The sequence below is a fragment of the Oncorhynchus tshawytscha genome, unplaced genomic scaffold (genome assembly GCF_018296145.1).
Source record: "Oncorhynchus tshawytscha isolate Ot180627B unplaced genomic scaffold, Otsh_v2.0 Un_contig_6531_pilon_pilon, whole genome shotgun sequence".
Taxonomy (NCBI): Eukaryota; Metazoa; Chordata; class Actinopteri; order Salmoniformes; family Salmonidae; genus Oncorhynchus; species Oncorhynchus tshawytscha.
This window is the reverse complement of record NW_024608331.1, coordinates 5,001-9,601: the sequence shown is the minus strand read 5'-3', so window position 1 is coordinate 9,601 and position 4,601 is coordinate 5,001.

The following is a 4,601-nucleotide window of genomic DNA, read 5'->3' as shown; positions in this document are numbered from 1 at the left end:
GTGGGCTCAGTGTCTCTCCGTAACATCCTGTCTCCCTGGTCAGCTGGACTCTCTGTGGGCTCAGTGTCTCTCCGTAACATCCTGTCTCCCTTGTCAGCTGGACTCTCTGTGGGCTCAGTGTCTCTCCGTAACATTCTGTCTCTCTGGTCAGCTGGACTCTCTGTGGGCTCAGTGTCTCTCCGTAACATCCTGTCTCCCTGGTCAGCTGGACTCTCTGTGGCCTCAGTGTCTCTCCGTAACATCCTGTCTCCCTGGTCAGCTGGACTCTCTGTGGGCTCAGTGTCTCTCCGTAACATCCTGTCTCCCTGGTCAGCTGGACTCTCTGTAGGCTCAGTGTCTCTCTGTAACATCCTGTCTCCCTGGTCAGCTGGACTCTCTGTGGGCTCAGTGTCTCTCCGTAACATCCTGTCTCCCTGGTCAGCTGGACTCTCTGTGGGCTCAGTGTCTCTCCGTAACATCCTGTCTCCCTGGTCAGCTGGACTCTCTGTGGGTTCAGTGTCTTCACCATAAAGGACCACCTTAGTAACGGGATCTATAGGGGTAATGATGTCTCTGTCTGGTCTATAGGGGTAATGATGTCTATAGGGGTAATGATGTCTATAGGGGTAATGATGTCTATCTGATCTTTTGGGGTAATGATGTCTCTATCTGATCTATAGGGGTAATGATGTCTCTGTCTGGTCTATAGGGGTAATGATGTCTCTATCTGATCTATAAGGGTAATGATGTCTATAGGGGTAATGATGTATCTATCTGGTCTATATGGGTAATGATGTCTCTATCTGATCTATAGGGGTAATGATATCTATAGGGGTAATGATGTCTCTATCTGATCTATAAGGGTAATGATGTCTATAGGGGTAATGATGTATCTATCTGGTCTATAGGGGTAATGATGTCTCTGTCTGGTCTATATGGGTAATGATGTCTCTATCTGATCTATAGGGTAATGATGTCTATAGGGGTAATGATGTCTCTGTCTGATCTATAAGGGTAATGATGTCTATAGGGGTAATGATGTATCTATCTGGTCTATAGGGGTAATGATGTCTCTGTCTGGTCTATATGGGTAATGATGTCTCTATCTGATCTATAGGGTAATGATGTCTATAGGGGTAATGATGTCTATCGGGGTAATGATCTATAGGGGTAATGATGTCTATAGGGGTAATGATGTCTATAGGGGTAATGATATCTATAGGGGTAATGATGTCGCTATCTGATCTATAGGGTAATGATGTCTATAGGGGTAATGATGTCTATCTGATCTATAGGGTAATGATGTCTATAGGTGTAATGATGTCTCTATCTGGTCTATGGGGTAATGATGTCTCTATTTGATCTATAGGGGTAATGCTGTCTATAGGGGTAATGATGTCTATAGGGGTAATGATATCTATAGGGGTAATGATGTCGCTATCTGGTCTATAAGGGTAATGATGTATATAAGGGTAATGGTGTCTATAGGGGTAATGATGTCTATATGGGTAATGATGTCTCTATCTGGTCTATAGGGGTAATGATGTCTATAGGGGTAATGATGTCTATAGGGGTAATGATGTGTATAGGGGTAATGATGTCTATCGGGTCCATGGGGGTAATGATGTCTCTATCTGGTCTATAGGGGTAATGATATCTATATGGGTAATGATGTCCCTATCTGATCTATAGGGGTAATGCTGTCTCTATCTGGTCTATAGGGGTAATGATGTCTCTATCTAATCTATAGGGGTAATGATGTCTCTATCTGATCTATAAGGGTAATGATGTCTATAGGGGTAATGCTGTCTCTATCTGGTCTATAAGGGTAATGATGTCTCTATCTGATCTATAGGGGTAATGATGTCTATAGGGGTAATGATGTCTATAGAGGTACTGATGTCTATAGGGGTAATGATATCTATATGGGTAATGATGTCCCTATCTGATCTATAGGGGTAATGCTGTCTCTATCTGGTCTATAGGGGTAATGATGTCTCTATCTAATCTATAGGGGTAATGATGTCTCTATCTGATCTATAAGGGAATGATGTCTGTAGGGGTAATGCTGTCTCTATCTGGTCTATAAGGGTAATGATGTCTCTATCTGATCTATAGGGGTAATGATGTCTATAGGGGTAATGATGTCTATATGGGTAATGATGTCTCTATCTGATCTATAGGGGTAATGATGTCTATAGGGGTAATGATGTCTATAGGGGTAATGATGTCTATAGGGGTAATGATGTCTATTGGGTCTATGGGGGTAATGATGTCTCTATCTGGTCTATAGGGGTAATGATATCTATATGGGTAATGATGTCCCTATCTGATCTATAGGGGTAATGCTGTCTCTATCTGGTCTATAGGGGTAATGATGTCTCTATCTAATCTATAGGGGTAATGATGTCTCTATCTGATCTATAAGGGTAATGATGTCTATAGGGGTAATGCTGTCTCTATCTGGTCTATAAGGGTAATGATGTCTCTATCTGATCTATAGGGGTAATGATGTCTATAGGGGTAATGATGTCTATAGCGGTACTGATGTCTATAGGGGTAATGATGTCTATCTGATCTATAGGGGTAATGATGTCTATAGGGGTAATGATGTCTATAGGGGTAATGATGTCTATAGGGGTAATGATGTCTATTGGGTCTATGGGGGTAATGATGTCTCTATCTGGTCTATAGGAGTAATGATATCTATAGGGGTAATGATGTCTATGGGGGTACTGATGTCTATAATGGTAATGATGTCTTTCTGATCTATAGGGGTAATGATGTCTCTCTCTGATCCTTAGGGGTAATGATGTCATGTCCACTGGGTTTATCATGATGGCGCTATCTGGCGCTGATAGCCCTTTAAATTAGAGTTATGGGGAAGGGTTTGGCTGTGACACCTCTGACTGAGAGACATGGAAGAGTTTGACTGTGACACCTCTGACTGATAAACTTGGGGAAGGGTTTGACTGTGACACCTCTGACTGAGAAACTTGGGGAAGGGTTTGGCTGTAACACCTCTGACTGAGAGACATGGGGAAGGGTTTGGCTGTAACACCTCTGACTGAGAGACATGGGGAAGGGTTTGACTGTGACACCTCTGACTGAGAGACATGGGGAAGGGTTTGGCTGTAACACCTCTGACTGAGAGACATGGGGAAGGGTTTGGCTGTAACACCTCTGACTGAGAGACATGGGGAAGGGTTTGACTGTGACACCTCTGAGAAACTTGGGGAAGGGTTTGACTGTGACACCTCTGAGAAACCTGGGGAAGGGTTTGGCTGTGACACCTCTGACTGAGAAACTTGGGGAAGGGTTTGACTGTGACACCTCTGAGAAACTTGGGGAAGGGTTTGGCTGTGACACCTCTGACTGAGAAACTTGGGGAAGGGTTTGACTGTGACACATCTGAGAAACTTGGGGAAGGGTTTGACTGTGACACCTCTGAGATACTTGGGGAAGGGTTTGACTGTGACACCTCTGAGAAACTTGGGGAAGGGTTTGACTGTGACACCTCTGAGATACTTGGAAGGGTTTGACTGTGACACCTCTGACTGAGAGACATGGGGAAGGGTTTGACTGTGACACCTCTGACTGAGAGACATGGGGAAGGGTTTGACTGTAACACCTCTGACTGAGAGACATGTGGAAGGGTTTGGCTGTAACACCTCTGACTGAGAGACATGGGGAAGAGTTTGGCTGTGACACCATTGACTGAAATAGTCAACGAGGTGTCACACTCAAACCATTCCCCATGCTATAGAGGTATGAGGTCATTGCCAAGTAGGGTGTGTGTGTGTGTGTGTGTCTCTCTTTCTCAGTGTGTGTGTGTGTGTGTCTCTCTCAGTGTTTGTGTGTGTCTCTCAGTGTGTGTGTGTGTCTCTCTCAGTGTGTGTCTCTCTCAGTGTGTGTGTGTGTGTGTGTGACAACTGAGAGGGCCGAGGAGAAACAACTGATCATAAAACACACACACACACACACACACACACACACACACCCTTTGGCCCAGAGCCCGAAAGAGCAGAGAGACTAAACCAGGTGAGAAACACATTAGTACCTGACTGACTGGTGTGTGTTTCTGTAAGTGTAGAGGAGTGATGATCTGTTGAACAGTTCTGACTGATTAGATTAGCGGACGGAGACTTGGAGAGAGAGGGGGAGAGTTGGGTGTTATGTAGAATGCTATTTTCAAAGCGGCCAGGGCTAACTGTTTTTTCTGATGTGCCCTCCCTCCCTCTCTCCTATCCTCCTTCCCCTCCCTCCCTCCCTCTCCCCCATCCTTCTTCTCCTCCCTTCCCTCCCTCCCTCCCTCTCTCCTATCCTCCTTCCCCTCCCTCCCTCTCTCTTATCCTCCTCCCTTCCCTCCCTCCTCTCTCTTACCCTCTCCCCATCCTTCTTCTCCTCCTCCCTCCCTTCCTCTCCTCTCCTCTCTCTCTCTCTCCCTCCCTCCCTCCCTCCCTCCCCTCCCTCCCCTCCCCTCCCCTCTCCCCTCCCCTCCCCTCCCCTCCTCTCCTCTCCTCTCCCTCCCTCCCTCCCTCCCTCCCTCCCTCCCTCCCTCCCTCCCTCCCTCCCCTCCCCTCCCCTCCCCTCTCCCCTCCCCTCCCCTCCCCTCCCCTCCC